A 17,458-nucleotide genomic window follows, 5' to 3' on the forward strand; every position below is an offset into this window, starting at 1 on the left:
CAGCTGGCAGAGATGCACTCTTGCTCATGATGAAGCACTGCAGCTGTTGTACTCAAGCATTACAGACTTCTAAGAATTGAGTTTCAGGAGAGACATACTGTTATGTCAGTAAGTGATTAAATCTTCAATCACTGGAATAAAGGCAAACAGCCAACACTTAGTAAAATTTGCATAGTTCAGATTAAGTTAGATTTGATTGTTGGCATTTAAGAGCTCAGTCAGCATGCAGAGTATCCCTTCAGCAGATTTACATTTGTCAGCTTTGGTGATTGCAGTGAGTACCAAAGGATTTTTAAGTAGGAGTACTTCAACAGAAATGAAAATAAAAAATAAATAAGTAAATAAATAAATCTGAGTTAGACAGTGCTCTGTTAGTCCTGCAAGTAAAATTTTGGAGTGCAGACATTTCAGGGGGAATGCTCCTTATTGGAATGAACACACCCCATACTGTAATTACCATATATAGAGAGATAAAATATATGTAGTTAGAAATGCTACAATGTTTTTAATACACAATGTATCTTGTGTTTGGTTTGACTGATTTTGAGCTCTAAGATAAACATTCTTGCATGCTTTTGCACATATATTTTTGGTATTGTTACTGATTCATTTTTGGTTTTATTCCTGTAATGATTGTTTTATTTATTGTTCTTTAGCCATATGCCCTGAAGTACAAGCATACTGACTCTTTCTGGCCTGTTGAACAACAATATTCATTCTAACTGTAGTAAAACTAATTAATTTATTGAGAGTACAGGACACAGAAGAGCTGCTTGACAATTTTTTTATTTTACTGTTCACTGCAGTGTACAGAATTCAAGGTAGAAGTTTTCTGATAACTATATCACCTAATACTATATGCTTTCATTTGTTTTGAATTATATGTGGTTGCAGAGTAAGAGAAAAGTTTAAAAAGTTTAATAACTTTGGGGGTTTCATCCTTTTAAGGAGCATAAATATTTCACATGAGAAACTACTGATTATAATATTTATAATAAATAATTTTAGTGCAGGTGGACTGTGTTTGTCCAGTTTATATCAATAATATATTCATAGAATTCAAGAAGGGCAGAGAGTTGTGCAAAGTTAAGTAGTGCAGCAGTCAGACATAGTTACATAAATTACTTGATAGAGTTTGGGTGTTCAGACAAAGTGGGATGTTGTATGCAAGAAAAAGGAATGTAAGCAGAGTCCATGGTGTAGAAAACAGGGTCTGCAAAAAGAATTTCTGGTCATTGCAGACAAGCAGCTGAACAAATATCAGTATGATGCCAAAAGGGTTAATACCATTTTTGGTTACAACAGAACGCTGAGGGGGTTGAAGGTAGAATTTGTGAAACAGATGTGATAAGCAGCGTGTCTGACTCTGTGCCAATGTATTTTAAAGTATGTTGGAAAAATATAGGGGGCTCGGAAGAGAGCTCAAACATGGGTTTTCCTCCTATAGAGAATATTAAGATACACTTTTGTTAGATGATATCAGGAGCAACAGAAGTTCTAGTTTAGTGAAGAAAACCACTGAAAAAACCCAAATACCTGAAATTTATGCTAATCAAATTCAAACAAATACACAACAAAGAATTTGTGAGAGAGAAGTTTAAAGACTTATGAACTGCCTGTTTGAGGAAAGTGTAGCCACCTCTTCTCCTAAAGCTAGACATAGATCTTTCTGAAATGCCTGCTTTTGTCATGTGAGCTACTGGACAACCAAATGTCCTGGAAAACAGGATAACTTAAAAAAAAAAAGTACATTAAATATCAATCCACTGTATCAGTATGATTCAGTGCTTTATCAGTGCAGGGTTGCACCTGGATGGGAAGCACTGCTTCTGGTTCAGTCTCAGCAATGCAGAGTACTAACTACAGGTGTGTGAAGTAGAAAGATTTAAGTTCCAGTTCACCATTAGGGTCCTTGTGTTACTTCAGAGCTTACTGGCCTGTGCAGACCTGCGCTATATGTAAACAGCTGACCCCAAGTATTGGAGTTTTAGATAAAATCTGTGGGTAGGGTTGTGCTCTCTCTATCTTGGAGCTCATAAGAGAGCTCAGTAGCTTTGCAGCACCGCTTTAATGGTGTTACCCTGTAGTAACAGCTACACAAACTGCCATGGCAGGAGCAGCTGATACGCTGTAAATTTATGTGCTGGTTCAACCTGCTGTAACTTGTGCATGTGCTCATGCTTCCAGGGATGACAGGCAAAACATCACGCCTGTGCTTTCAAAGCATTTGAGCAATCCATTTTAGGGTCTTCAGCTGGTGTCACTGCTGTAGTGGAATCAGAGTTTGAAACTAAGTGTAACTATTCCATGAAATGTGTCCATGGGTAATCAGGGTTTCTCTCTGCCGTTTTCTTACTATGGGGGAGGGAGAGTAGTGTCATAGAGCAGGGAGGCCTATGTTATCTTCTAAAAGCAGCTGTTAAATGCACAATGTGAGTAAATTTTAGGTTGATAAGCCAGCTTTTTGAGACATGCTTGTCCTTAAAAATTTATCTGATTAATATTTCAGCATGGGCAGGATTGAATTCTTCTGACTGCTTGTGACCTAAGAGAAGATGCCAATACTGAGTGCTCTCACGCCTTGTAGCTCAGGGCATAAAGGGCAAGTGGCTTCACCTGCTGTCTGTTCTTTCTGGTTCTAAGAGAGAATCCTGTAATGAATGCATACCTTATAAAATAGATGTGATGTGGATAGAATTTACTTGCCCCTTGTTTCTTTCTCCCTTTCAGGTAAGATAAGCACTGTGTAGTAGCATTTTGTCCAGGTGCAAAACCAGAAATGTTTGGGTTCATAGAACATTGGACTTTATTATATATCCAATATTGTTAAACATTTCTGATGCTTATTGCATCCTTCTCCAGAATGATGTATAGGACACATGAGATACCTTTTCAGTTAATGTTTGATCTGGTTAGATCTACTGAAAGATCAGGCAAGTGTCTCAGCCTAATAAAGCCACTATTTAGTAAGCAGAAGTGTAGTTTGGCAAGCCCAGTCTTCAGGAGAGCACAGCATCAGGCCAGATGTGATTTGATTCTGTAGTGTGTGAAATAGAAATAGAAAGCCTCTGCTGTTCCTTTCTAAAGCGTGTTTTTGTTCCAGTTAGTGTTAAGCACTTCAACTTAACTAAGTTCACTGATGCCAAATACATCATCACAATATTCTTTGAAACAGTTATCTTTATTTCTAGACAGATTGATTTATTTATGGCAATACAAGTATTTCAGTGATACAGACTTGATTTATGGCACTGAGAGACCTTCCTGGCACTACCATTGCACTTGCCTCTTCCCGAGAGCATGAGAGCTCATTGCAAAATATGGGTCAGTATTGTTTTGGAAACAAATGTTTCCAAATAGTCAGACCCTTCTGAAAGAACCTCATCCCTTCCAGTCCCATTAGAGGTTTCTTAACTCAGTCACACTTTCCTCAACACATCTTGGTAAAATACAAGTCAGAATGAATCCCTGGAGAATTTTCAAGTGGAATTGGAGAGATGATTGTTGTACAAGAAGCAGCTGACATTGTCATATTTACTCCAGTACCCTCAGCAATCACAGAAGGACTGAGCCTATTCTAGACAATGGGCTTCATTTGTTGAAGGTTGATGTCCATCATTGAATATTCACTGAATTCAGTATTATTCATTTACGTCCTTCACAAATATACACTCCAGCTTGAGTAAATGTTGTCCTGGTTGAAACCCAGTTTTTAAACGGAGAACTAATAAAGGAAAAAAGTATTTGCCAGAACATCACAGCTTTCTGGGCAGTCCAGCTATGGGCTTAGTTGAGAGGACTTCATACACTTCAGTGGCAAACTGTCAAGCACTCTGCATTGTATTTCTCATAAAGCTTCATAGCATAGAATCACTGTGATTTTCTTTTCAATGTAAGTTACATTTGATGTTTCTGGTTTAACACTGCTGTAGCTTCGATTCTTTAAGGAGAATGTGTTCCTAGGAAGACTTTAGGAGGTGGTGCCCACTGACCACTCCTCTGCTTAAGAAAGGCAGAGGAATGTATATGCTTCTTGGTAGAGGTGATTGTGCTATTCCTGCTATTTTTTATGGTTCTTTCTCAACACCTCTTTCCTCATAGGTCAAACATTAGGGTCCTTTCACTGTTAAATTCATGTAAACATGTTCTTCTGACAATTAAACACATGAAAATATTTGGTTTTTGTTCTCTCTCCCTTCAGAGAACTGCAGTACAGAAATATCTTCATGTAGTGAATGGTAGCACAAAGTATATGATACAAGTTTTGGATTGAAGTACACATGGGGAAATGAGTCGAGATAGGGAACTGCAAATAAAGAACCTCACACATATAGACAGGCTGCATGGGCCCTAAAAGTGCAGGCAGGTAACTGAACAGATCATGTTGTTTGAACATGGTGTGATAACTACATGAAGAGTAATTTTATCAATTATTTTTGTCATATGAATATCAATTGTCTTTGTCTACTTGTGTTTGCAATGATTCTACTTTTGCTGAAATAGTCAACTTGGGACTAGGAAAGTTTTAAAAATTACTTTGTATTACCTCCATTTGAAGTTAGACAGTCCTTTATTAGACGTTTTTCCATTAGAAAAATTAAACTTATATTCATGCATGTTTATAGTGTACACTGGGGGCTTGTCTGCATAATTTTTTATAAGCAGTGAGCTGCAAATTAGACTTTTAAGCTTTTTTTTTTAACCAGAATAAAGGTACTTGAGAAAATAGCCTGTTTTGTAATATACATCCCTAGAGCTATATATCTTTCATTTGAGTGCAGATGTTAATTATTAGTTGGTTAACCTCAAACTTCTCTGGAGCAAAAATGTAAACCTGGTCACATGGCAGGCCATGGTGTTGATCTCTATCATCACTACTTCTTAAAAGCTTTCTTAACAATAGTCTTAACTTTTTTCTGATGTTTAAGTAAATTTGCATTCTTTTGCCTAACTACAGATAGTGGTTGGTGTGTCTTGAATCTTGTATTGGGTGTATTACAATTAGATTGCTTTTGTTCCACTTTTTAAAGTGCTTTGAAAATCATAATTCTGACACAGTAACTTTATGCAGATATGTTTGAATCTCCAACACTGAGCCAATTTCTTGTGCTGTGATTTCTTTGAGAACTTTCATGAACATTTGTTTTCATTATATAGATCTGTATTTATAAGGGATATTACCAAAACATGAAACTCAAGTAATCTTATGTGGTTTAAAAGTGATAAGAGAGTCTTGAAATTGTAGAACAAATCCTTTTCTGTTTAATTAGTCTTTGGAAGTTGCTTGGTTTGTCAGTCCAGTTTGCCGAAACTATTGTAAAATACTGACTGGCCAGCTTGCTTTAAAAGGAAGAAAAATCTAGAGATGTTGTTTGCTCAGATATGTTATAGTAGTTAGTTAAGTAGTATTTGCAGGGAATAGTGCTTTTTATCTTTCTTTAGTAAAATCATGGAAGGGACACAGTGTAAAAGCTGTGTGGGTGTACCAGCTGTTCCTTCCCGCTTGTAAGAATGTGATAGTACAGGGTTGTTTTCCTTTGCTTTTAAAGTAGATAACAATTAAGTTATCATTTTGAATGCTACTTATGCTGTCTATTAGCTGACACTGATACTGCGTGAAGCAAGAACTGTGCACAACTGCCCTGTGCAGCTTTGTATCTGTGTGTGCTGGCACAGTAAGTTGTGCAGTTACAGTGAACTTGGCAAGCTGATTTTTGCAGGGTGATTTTTTTATCCAGGTCAATGTTCCTACTCAGTTCCTAGTGCAGATGTCCAGAGTCTTGGAGAGCAGGAGCAAGACCAGATGACCTAGACAGCTTAGTTTTTGTCTGATTTTGTCTCTACTGTACAACCAAATGGCTTTTTCTAAAGAGTGATCTTTCTGTCACATCTTCTCTCTGTATAAACACGTGGAAGATATTTTTGTATTGAAACACTTGGAACACAAAGTTGATTTTGGGGTTGTGTTTTTTGCTTTCCTTATGCCGTATTTTGATTTTTTTCCTTGACTTTCCTAGAGAACTTGAAAGACAAAAATTAAAAACTGAGGAACATATATAGCAGATGTAATACTTTGGATTTGTACAACTGTGTTATTTCATTTCTTCTTAAGTTCTGTTAAGGTTAAAAATGAGTGGAGAAATGGAAGTAGTATCCAAACTTTGAAGTGTTTTCCATTCAATTCACTGTAATCTGAAAACTCTTAAGATCTAAATGGACAGTTTGCTATATGCTAGGTTTAAATGATGCTTTTGTAAATATATTTTTTAAAATTTACTTTAGAGTGTAGTAAGTTAAAACATGCATGTATTTCAGCAGTAATTCATAGGTAATATTTAAATAAATTTGACATTTAAATTTGGAAAAAAAAATCAGTAAGCAAATACTTTACTTCTAACTCACATACATCCATATACCTTTATAATGTAGATTCTGCTGTGTTGTATGAGAAGTAAATCTTTAGCAATTTAGATGAAGCATTTGTAACCAACTGCACTCATAATTTCATCTTTGGATACACTTACTGAAGTTGATGTGTGCAAATGCTGAACATGCAATACTGTCATAAAACTGATTTTAGATAGAAGTTCATAAGGAATCTAGTACATTATTCATTCCAGCCACAAGGTGACTCGTGCACTTGTTCTTTTAGAGCTTGAATTGTATGAGAAAGTATATGTATTCACCATAAAGGACAGCATACAGCAGTAGCTGAACCAAATGTCTTTTGTTTACCAGCTTTGCTCTTTTTGGCCTGGCCTGATCTTGATTGAGAACATTAAGTAGTGTGATAGATGTCAATTGTGCTGAGGTCAAATGTCAATCAGTTTAGGTTTGGTAGATAGTTGTTCTCATACTGATATGTAAGAGCTGATGTTATTCTTATGCTGGCAAAGCAGATGTGTTATGATACCATTTCTTGTTGCTTAGTTCTGTATGTTCTGGTAATATATTGCAGTTTCCTGTAGGAATTTTGTGACTTATCAGCAACCTTGAAGTTGCTGCTTTCATCATGAACACATTTATGTTTTACCTATCTCAGTTTTCCATTATTCAGTGTCTTATTGTTAACTGGCTTGCTTCTTTATATTGTTTATCTAAGTGTAGTAAATCATTTTAGGCTTAACCTGAAATACAAGCTAAACCTAAGCAACAGAGGAGAAATACAGCCTTATAGAGCCTTGGAAATACTAACAAAGATTTTGATACAGACTTTTGGTCCTTCTGTGTCCATGTTCTTCTATGTCTATGTTCTATGTTCTGTGAAAAGGAGCAGATGACTTCAGATCTTGATCTAGATCAACATAGACTGTCAAGTGGCATCTACAGGTCAATTGTTTTTTTCGCCTTCAGAGAACCATGAAATGATTTGGCTTGGAAAGGACCTTTATAGATAATGTTATCCAACCCCCTTGCAATGAGCAGGGACATATTCAACCTTCAGAGTTGCCAAATTTTAACTAGTTCCCTTCCCATCTCTTTTCCTCATCCGCTGTAGGAGTTCTGCAGTCCCTGTTTATCAGTGTTGCATATAAATTCTTTATTAAAAGAACACCAGGGTTGCAGTCACTAAAAAGAGTGAAGATATGGCAGAAATCTTTTCCCTTGTGTGAAAGCATTAGGATGATTTTCCATCATGTGATAAAATGCTATTTTTTCTCATTTTCCATAACAATTAGCATGTGGTGCTTAGTGACTTTTTAACCAATTATTGGGCAAGTGAGGGCAATCTTTTTTATTATCCACAGTCAAAAACTTAATCCAAATAAAACATTCACATGGAGAGGGTTTTTTTCTTGTAATGTTAATGTATTTATAATGTATTTATAATATTTGATGTTATCTGCAAGTCAGAGCTATGGTAATGATAGTATCTTGTACATGAAGAGCTGAGATTACAAAGCGAAAATATTAGATTTTAATTTTTTAAACTTTCGTGGGGTTTTAACCTGAAAGTATTATGGTTTAAGTTTTTATAACTTTACAGTGCTTAATGCTTTAATTAAGCATAGGATTATTATGCCATTTTCTAAACCATTTTAGGTGTTTCAGTGTAATAAAGGCTCCCTCTGCCTTTTTAACATATGACTTACTCAGCATCACAATAAAAATTCCAAGAGAAAGGTGGGAATGCTATCTGTTTACTAGAATGATATTCATCTGCCTCGATGATGAACGTTTCTGTATGCATTGGTGCCTCCTTCATTGGCATAAATTTCAAACTACTGTGACAAATGAGATATGCGTTATGCAAGTAAGTAATTCAGCATGTATTTCTGACTTATTGCAGATTCCAGGTCTTTCCTCTGTATCAGGTGAAGATGTTTTGTGAGAGAGTCACTACCAGTTGCACAAATACACTTTAATAATATATGTGAGGAGCCAAAAGCTTAACTAGTTGCACACTGTTCTGGCACTTGCTAAGATGTCAGTGACTAGGTTGGCCATGTTCTGCCTCCACCCTCACAACCCCCACTCTGCATTTCTTCATCTCTCTGTTTCCCCCTCTTCATGCAAGGTTTTGTCTTTTGGGTTGGTGTTTTGTTGTTGTTGTTGGGTTTGGTTTTGTTTTTTTTTTTTCTTTCTGCCCTTGCTGGATACCAGCAGTAGGGCTACTGAGAACCCAGAGAGAGGGAATCTATGTATTTTAATGCAGTTGTTTTGCTCTTGCTGCACACTTTATTCATGCTGTTAGACAAAACCACAGAAGGAATCTCCATTGCTCAAGTTTTGTTTTTATTTTTAAAGAAAAGCTTGTAGTGTATCAGTCACAAAGGACATAGCAGCATCAGGGGATTGGACACTAGGAGGAATTTCTTCACAGAAGGGGTTATTGAAAACATTGGAATGGGCTGCCCAGGGAGGTGGTAGAGTCACCGTCCCTGGAGGTGTTTAAGGAAAAACTGGATGTGGCACTTAGTGCTGAGGTCTAGTTGACAAGGTGCTGTTTGGTCATAGGTTGGACTTGATGATCTCAGAGGTCTTTTCCAACCTAATTGATTCTGTGGTACTGCCTATGTATCACCGTTGTCATAGATTTGGGGAAAGGGACAACTGGTGATGGAGAGAATTCAGATCTGAACAGAGCAATGCAGAGATGGATATTTAGTCCTTCAGAGCATTTGAGATATTAGCTTAATATGTGAAACTAGGTTGTTTTTGAGGGAGAGCTTTTGTTTTCAGCACAGAATGGTAGTCAGTAATTAGTTGTTCTGTACACAGAATTTCAACCATTGAAAGTTTATTAGCCAGTGACATGACCTTGTAAAATAGGAGTATCTGGACTGGATGACACTACATCTGTGGCAGATACTTCTGAGTAACACTTGAAAACATTTCTTAAAGAATGCAGACATTGCTGTAAGTACTTTGCTTTGACAAGTGAAGCATCCAGTCTGCGAGGTCTTTACGGCCACTGTGAAGGTTATTGAGTAAATACAAGAACCACATGAAATGATCTGTACACAGCAAGCAGTCTTTGGATACCTCCTTTCTGTAAAGTGCTCAGGTGTTTAAATTTTTTTGCTGTAGCACTAAGACAGAAAAAGATTTTGTAGTTTTAACCATGTGAAGAGGTAAAACTGTGTGTGTGATCAATTAATGACTGTAACAAGCCTAAGATAAGAATGCTACAAAGACTGGGCATTCTTTGCAGAAAGGCTCAAGCAAGCAAATAGCCATGAAACCCTTCAAGTGCTGCCACAAGACGCTAGATGTTACAGAAGATGAAAAGAGGGGGACGGATGCCTAATTAAAGACAAGGAAGTAAAGTAGTATGTTGCAAAAGAAACCAAAATAGGAAGTACAATACTTAATAGTATTGCAAAATGTGCAAAATAAAATAGCAACACCAGCTGTATTACTGAAAGAGCATTCATTTACATATTTTGTAAAATATAAAGGAAGAAGGCATAAAAAGATCACATTTGAAGAGTGACGGATGCTGTGCCTGTATTTAGCGTCTGTTTTCTTCAGTGGATGCTAAGGTCTTTGTTTACCTGGAGTGGGGGAGAAAAAACCCTACTTGTTAGTACCCACAGCTGAGGGTGTGGCAGAGACCTGAGGACTATATTTGCAGTAGAAAGCAAAAAACTAAAATACAGATTCTTTTGATATGCTGTAGATAAAGTCTAAAAAGGGCTAGTTTCATTTACTTTTGGTTTCAAGGACCTTTTTCCTTGTATATGACTCTTACCCTCCCATGTGTTTTGACAAGCAAAGAGGCTATCTAATATATTGACAGGCAAAATAAAAATAGAGAAATAACATTACTGTAGTGTGATTTCCACATACCATGCTCTTTTAGTGTGAAGGAAAACAATTAAAAAAAAACACTGAAAAATGCTGTAATCTGAATTTTATTTTTCTAATGCTGCTGGTTTTTCTACTGTTTAAAACAGTTGTTTTTGCACTTGCACAATATCTTTCAAGTTAATCCTGAGTAACTACTGAATATAAGTATAATTATTGAACAACTGCTAAATTGGGAGTGAAGAAGTTAAAAATTATCTGAAGGAAAAGAGGATGATAAGATTTTTTGTATGTGTGTGATATGAAGTATAGAACTGCTCAGGATTTACAATTCTGTGAGGTGAATCAGGATTCAGACCACCAGCCTTCAAGAATACGGTTTCTGTAGCTCCTGTGTCGAGCTGCTCCCTCTGTAATGGCTCTCTAGAATTGAATTTGGCTGGGGATTGGTTCATGGCAAACCAAAGGCTGCTGTTACCAGCTGAAAATCATTTCCCTTGTGTAGCTGGTTCAAGGATCCTGTCATGAGAATCTTTAGGCAAAACTTTGAATAAGAATTTGAGGTATATGCAATCTCAATCGATAGCATTTTTTAAAAAAGCTGCAATGGATTAGAGCATTCTGTCACTCTATCTGCTTGCTGTAGCTTCTCTTTCTCCCTCACTTGGAAATGTCTTGAACATTCTACACCGTCGTGCATAACCTGTTTTGGAAAACTCATGAACAGGCATATCTTTCACTAATGTGTTTTTAAGTAGGTTTGTTGTTAAGGGTAATATTGTCTCCCACATTGTTTAATTATATATTAATACAACAAATGGACAGTGTTTATAGCATGTCATTTAATGTAAGCTATGGTAATAGGACTAATTTATGGAAAGCTTGTGGTTAAATATATTAATGTTGCATTGAAAGGTTTTATTACTCTGGTGATTGAGGCTGTATGTTGTTTTTCATTAAGTTAATACAGGTAGGCTGGAACTTCTACTCTGAATAAAGGTTTAAAGCAGAGACTTATAACTGTAACACCCTCCGAAGTCTCCTGGTGAAGTTAGAGATCACAAGGTAGCAGGTAGAAGTCTACTAACACTAAGACTTCCTTTATTTTGTTACCTTTTTCAAACCTTCTGGCAGAGTTTGTAGGGCTCTAGAGGCTGACATCCAGAGGATCATTTCTGTTGACCAGTGCCTGCCAGGTTAGACTTGGCAAACAGCAAAATTCCCACCCAGCTGCTTCCTTCCGCAACCTGCCACCCCAGTCTGGTAATACAGGGGGATAAAATAGGAAAAACAGAAACATTAAAACAATAGGTTGAGATAACCACAAGGAAATTGCTTACCAATTACCATTGCAGGCAAAACAGACTCTGTGTGGGGAGAATTAACTAATTTATTGCCAATTAAAATTGATTCAAGTAGTGAGAAACAAACTCAAAACAGCACACCTTTCCTCCCCGCTCCCCCCAGGCTCAGCTCTATTTCTGCACTCCAGACTCCCCAGACCACACACCCTACCTGTGCTGTGCAAGCTCACATGGAGAGTGGCAGGGAGGTTGCAGCCAGTACATAGTGGTATCTCTCTGCCTCTTCCTCAGCTCTGATGTGGGCTCTCCACAGGCTGCAGTTCCTTCAGGAATATTCTTGTGCTCCACTGTGACATTCTCCACAGGCTGCAGGGGATATCTGCTTCCATGTGGGCTCTTCCATGAGCTGCAGGGGATATCTGCTGTTCCATCTTCCTCCTCCACTTTTCTCTTACTTTGGTGTTCTCTTTCTGAAATATGTTTTCCCAAAAGTGTCTGCAGCTTGGCTGAAGAACTCAGCTGTTCTCTGCATTGTGTCTGTGGGATCTGGCTGTGTCCCATACCAAGTAGCCTCTGGCCTCTTCCCATAGCAGCCCCCCCTCTGCCAACCGCTTTCCACATAAACCTTGAACACAGAGTTAGTAAGATATTAAGAACGCAGTTTATTTTCTGGGTCACGAGATTCTTTTCTCCTGCTATTACTGTCACACACCATGTAGTCATTTCAAAAACTTATACAGAAATTTGAAAGGTGTCTATAGTAAGGAAGTATTTTGTAAGTGAGTTGCTACTTGTCCAAAAATTATAAGCCTAGAACATACAAAAGATGGTAAGAACTTCTGTAATGAAATAAAAGGGGGGGTGTGTGATAAGGAGTACCGAGTGCTGCAAATTTGCTTATGGGTAGCCTAAGAGCAGTGCTCATATTTGTGGAGCACATCCTCTAACTTTCATTAACTAGAGAAGTAGGCTGAAATGACATTTACCAACAAGTGGGAGATCTTAATGCAAATACAAAAACAAAGAAAAATTCCAAGAAATATTCACAGAATTAGTTAGTGCTGTTTGAAGAATAGAGGGAGAGAAAACAACGTGGTGTCATTTACTTGTTAACGTAAACTAATCTGACTCACGAGAGTGTGCGCACTCTAGAGTGTGTAATTTTGGGGGGATTGCACAAGCTTGGCGTTGTTCGGGAATTTATAAATAGCGAATGTTTCTGAAAAGTGTCTGTGAAAGATAATACTGATGAAAACACTGTTAACTTTACCACAAGGTCAGGGATTTTTTTGCCTGCAGTTTAGAGTAACTAAACTTTTGGCAATAATTTATGGTGCTTTTTCTCTAACTACCTATGTAGCTGACAGGAAAACACCTGTTGAACAAAAATGTTTCAGTTGGTTTTGTCTGACACAGGAAAAGAGACAAATTGTGGCTGGAACAATTCACACACATCACAGTATTTAAACAGGCAGATGAGCCTCATACAGAGATGAAAGTTCAAGTTCGGTTACCAACCACCAGAACCTTTTCTTCTTTGAATATCTATTCACCATTTTCCGTTTACATGTGGCTTGTGTTACTTGCATCAAGAAAGACCAAAAAGATAGGTAACAGAACTTGTGTAGCAGTATCAATCTTTAATGAAATGAAGTTGAGAGAAATGGAAACCAAATGCTGTCTGACTACTCTGCTCCCCCTCTTTACTACTGACTTGTTTTTTCATCTTTTACAGGATGTGGTAAAGTACACCTCAATAATTTACCTGGGACTAGTAAATACATTCTTTTCTATTCAACTGTGCTCTGGTCAGTGTGGTCAAACATACTTTGCCTCTGTTGCTTTCATGTGGTTGCTTTTCTTACTGGAATAGCAGCTTGCCTGTGTTACCAGCCTGTGAATGCCAGAAACCCAGTATGATTGCTAGAATCTGTAGCTCAGGCCAACTGCATTTGCCTCCTTTATGTCTTTTAGTTCATTTTAGCTGGCTTCATAGTGATTTTTGACACTCATTTTAGAAATAGCTGCTGATACTGTCCAGCTGCTTACATGAGCAATCTGTCAATAGCGGAAGCAAGAATAACATTTTGTATGTGGTTCATTTTAGCGCTGGGTGCTTAATAAGTGAATACCTAACCTTGCCTTGCATGTCTTAAGAAAAGAAGAAAATGTTGTTGCTATTTCTTGCAACTCACAAGTCATCATCTAATGAAGAAGGGTTTGTATATAGCTCATCCTTGCTCTTTGAGGTGCTTAGCTTCTTTGGTCTCTGTTATTTCTGGAGACTTGTACTTTTAAATTATCTTCTGCATCTTTGGATTTTCCTGCTTCTAGTTGTACTGTGTAACAATAAATTTCATGAGTTATATTTCAGTTATTTTTGCTTGGGGATAACAGTAGGTAATAGCTGTTGCTTTCTGATAGTGTACCTTTGCATCCTATAAATGGTTAGGTTCATCAGTAGTATTTCTGAGATTGTTTTCTGTTATCACAACAGGAATTCCAAAAGGTCCATCCTTCTCATTTCAAGGCAGGAGGAGGTAGTTTTGTAAAAATCATCAGAATATCTTCACTGAGTTGATGTATTAAATAACCTGTTTCAATTTTTATGCTTTTTTCTTGGGGTTTGCTCGTTACTTATGTGGGAAGAAATAACAGAGCTTCTTTTACATATTAGAATAAAAAATATTTGTTAAATATTCTCAGTAAGACACAGATAATAGCCTTGGTTTTGGAACTTACAATTGATACTTTCCATCAACAGTAATGCCCAATGTAAAAATCAGTGTTTCAGATGTTTACATAAGTGTTACCTCAGCTATTATCTTTAAACCTTGGAGTAGTAGAAACACTCGTTCCAAGGTTCTCAGGCATCTGGACCTTGGGACCTGACATTTTTGCTAGAGAACCTGAGAGGAATTTGTCTTTTGGAAGATAATGAATTCAAGGAAGCTTGTGGACTTCTTGCTCAAATGTAGATACTACCCAGAGATCTGCTTTTCTCTTATCTTTGTTTCTCCCCATAGTTCAAGATATTACATCAATATGCACCTAGTTATACAGAGATTTTTGATTTTAAATTACAAACAGAAAACTCAGCTCTTTTCCCTCTCTAAGGATCTCTGCATCAAGGGTAAGGAACAGTCTAATTTTAATGAGTCAAAGACCCTCATTTTCTTTGTGGATGAGCTTTCTTTTTTTCTTTTTTTATTTTTTGTCTTCATAAGAGTAGAGGTATTACATGAACAGTTACTGACTAAAGAATTAAAAATAACTAAACCCTCCATTTGGATTCCAACAAACGTAAGAAAAAAAATTTTGTCCCATTTACAGGTGTTACTGAAATGTGTTTTCTCAATCCTAGGGAAAACTGAAAACTTTCACACAAATATCTAATATTATATATAAAATAAAGTCTTTGTGCTCTGTTCTTGATTTTGTTTTGAGAATACCTTGCTGCTGCAAGACCTTATTTCATTATTCTTGTTTCTCTGACATCCAGTATTCTCTAGTATCCAAGACTACAGTGTGTGTAGTCCTCCTTTTCTTCTCACCCCTTGGAAAAAAAGCTGACTTGATTCAGGACTCTGGGAAAAGGTTGAGAGTTTCATTTAATCACCGAAGAAGTTACATTAACGTAATATACTGCTGAAGAACTCTGCAACATTAAAAGATTAAACTCTTATGTTTTTGAATGACATAGCAAGAGCTGTAAGACAGAAAGACCTTCCCAGGTTTTGCTGGGAAAGGGGTTTATCTTCATCAAAGCATTTCGTTACTGGTGTCTGTCCACATATGTGATTCATTTGCTTTGTGTCAGAGGGAAAGAATGGTGACAATAGTTTCATAGGCTGCATTATCACCATAAAGGAATCGAGTTCTGTCTATTTTCAGTAGCTCGTTTCTGACTGTGTGTGTGGCCAGTCTTCGCGAACGAAGATTTGGGAAAGGTCGTTACCCTTCGAGCCTGCGCAGTGGATTTTTTAGGTGAGACCCAGTGTGCGCTGAACTGAGCCCACCCTTTAATCCTAAGGTTCAACTGCTGGGGCCGAGCGAAGCTCGGACAGTGGCAGCGAGGTCCTCAGGACATAGGTTTGTTTAGAGTGACCTTCTCTTAGATGGATGGCCTTACAGGGCTGACAAGCTCCATCTGCCCGGAGGGGTTCCCTGACCGGGAATTGAACCCGGGCCACGGCGGTGAGAGCGCCGCATCCTAACCACTAGACCACCAGGGGGCCCCAGCTCGTTTCTGAGTGGTACTCAGGGATTTGACAAGTCCACCTCAGTGAGCGACATAGATTAAACTTAAAAGCACCGTCTAAACTGTGTGCAAGATGTTCGTGTTGCATCGACCTAGCAGGGTAGATAAAGTACTCCTGTTACAACTTCATATTGCTCTCTAAAGCTTGTTCCTGGAGAAAGGGTGAGATTGCCTACAACATGGTACCTTTTATTGTGTGAAGAAATTACTAATAAATTGAGTTCTAATGTCTATCCCATTTATGAATTTTCATTTTTAGAATTGTTTTTCCAACAGGATTGTTGGTTTTCTCATCTCTGTAGGCATTACAGTTCACAGTTTGTTTCTCAAATATTTTTGAATCTAGGTAGTTCAAAAGTTACTTGAAAATATCTATTATCTTTTTAAGATGGTGGCGTCACGTCTGTTTCTTTCTAATGATTTTGCTTTACTGTTGCTGTTAAAGGAAGGAAATCTCTTATAACTGCCTAGCCTTTTCTGCATACTGTAGTGACACCCTTGATGTGTTTGTGTGTCTTCTTCTGCTAATATTGCCCATTTTTAATTAGTCCTACCACTTAACAAAACTACACTTAAAGTACTTCTAATGGATGGCGAATGTATAAAAGCCCTTTGTCTTCCATCTTATGCATCTTTTTATTAATCCCCAGCCAGAATTTTCCTAAAATCTTAGGCTTTTGCCATGCTTTTAAGTGCTGCTGCATTCTCCATTTTAACACACCCTACCCCACCCCCATTGTATTTTACAATGGTCTGGGAGAAATGGATCACAGTTCAGCAATTAAAATAACAGTTTTAGGGACAGCTTCAACAATACTGGTTGTTCATTTACATGTAGGATTGCATTCCATGTAGTTGTTCCCCATGGCTCTGCTTAGTTTCTAATAATGGAATCAGCTTGTTCTATAGCAGAAATAACACAGCAAAATATATCTGCATGTAGACCACCATTTAACTGTTTTCTGAAGTCATATTTATCTAGATTTAGTTTTTGTTTTCTAAATATTAAAGGAGATGATGTCTATTCAAAATGTTTCCACTATTAAGTTCAGCTTGTGAAGGTTCTGTAGTCGGTTCCTAAATTAAGAATTACAGGATAGGAGCTAAATAAATGGCTTTGAATGTCATTTATTTATGAGAAGTTAGTAAAACTGTATCACAACTGTAGGACATGTTCTCATTTATTATTAGAAATAGTAGAGTAGTCAGAATGGATTCACTCAAGGTAAATCATGCTTGATCAACCTGATTGCCTTCTGTGATCCACATGCTCTGTTCAGACATGAGATAAATGGAGGCAGTGTCTGGAGGAGCTCTCCCCTTGATGGAATATGAACCAGCAGGTAGTCACGTCTGTGTGGAATTCCATCTAGAACAGATGGATTTCCATCTTCTCCTTGAATGTATATACAGATTTCCATGTGCTAGCTGCGATGACTCCTGAAGTGCTCCACGTCTGTCCTGTTTGCAGACTTTGTTCCTGAACTGGAGAATACAGTAAGTTCCCTTATTAGTAATTTTCACATTTTTCTTTTGTACAGAAATTCGTCCAATTTGATCCCAGTGGAAGGAAGTTTTTAGAAGTTAAAATCAAAGTCAATGTTTTCAAATTATGAAATAGCACTTCTCTGAGGACACTTGA

At 37.4% G+C, this 17,458-nt stretch overlaps 1 protein-coding gene and 1 non-coding gene across 2 annotated transcripts in view; one reads left to right on the plus strand and one right to left on the minus strand.

The window, feature by feature from the left end:
- Positions 1-17,458, plus strand: part of REV3L (REV3 like, DNA directed polymerase zeta catalytic subunit) — a 124,280-nt gene that overhangs the window by 24,454 nt on the left and 82,368 nt on the right. The gene's annotated exons all lie outside the window — the stretch shown is intronic.
- Positions 15,719-15,790, minus strand: TRNAE-CUC (transfer RNA glutamic acid (anticodon CUC)). Its single transcript has one exon. It is a non-coding gene; the product is annotated as a tRNA-Glu (tRNA).

Source organism: Manacus candei, unplaced genomic scaffold (genome assembly GCF_025592945.1).
Source record: "Manacus candei isolate 608988 ecotype Guabito, Panama unplaced genomic scaffold, ASM2559294v1 h1tg000034l, whole genome shotgun sequence".
Lineage (NCBI taxonomy): Eukaryota > Metazoa > Chordata > Aves > Passeriformes > Pipridae > Manacus > Manacus candei.